General features: G+C 44.5%; 1 protein-coding gene across 1 annotated transcript in view; it reads right to left on the bottom strand.

Annotated features, from left to right (window-relative positions):
- Pli (E3 ubiquitin-protein ligase pellino) overlaps nt 1-76 on the bottom strand; it is a 96,552-nt gene extending 96,476 nt beyond the window's left edge. The window contains exon 1 of the mRNA XM_077681148.1: nt 19-76. The gene's annotated coding sequence lies outside the window, so the exon portion shown is untranslated. The remainder of the gene's footprint in view (nt 1-18) is intronic.
- Between the last annotated feature and the right edge of the window lie 297 nt (nt 77-373).

The raw sequence follows: 373 nt of genomic DNA, 5'->3' as shown, positions 1-373 counted from the left end.
TTTCTCTATGTCTGCGTCCGTCGATGCAAGTGCCGCCACCTATGTTCGACTGCAAGCGGGTCGACGGCATAACGGCCGCTTCGAGGCGCGTCGGGCGTCCGAATACAAAACGGTCTGAATTCAACGTTTCTAAAAGATGCGTTTATTATTAAAAGCAATTTTGCAAGTTTTAATGCCAATTATAAAGCGCTTCGTAAAAATCAGAGTCCTGTAAGGTGACTTTAACGCTGACGCCTCTAGTCATAGGCTATGCTCTGGGCTATGCTCTAGTACAATCTTTCCCGGCCGAGGAGATTTCGCGGGAAATGGTCAGGAATCGATAGTTTCAATTAATTTGAACTTTAGGCGACCTAAATTTTATAATTGTTGTCAA

The sequence above is a fragment of the Haemaphysalis longicornis genome, unplaced genomic scaffold (assembly GCF_048455015.1).
Source record: "Haemaphysalis longicornis isolate Haplotype H1 unplaced genomic scaffold, Haemaphysalis longicornis Haplotype H1 scaffold_8, whole genome shotgun sequence".
In the NCBI taxonomy this organism is placed as follows: Eukaryota; Metazoa; Arthropoda; class Arachnida; order Ixodida; family Ixodidae; genus Haemaphysalis; species Haemaphysalis longicornis.
The sequence above is the reverse complement of the archived record's forward strand: the minus strand, read 5'-3'. Positions and strand labels throughout refer to the sequence as shown.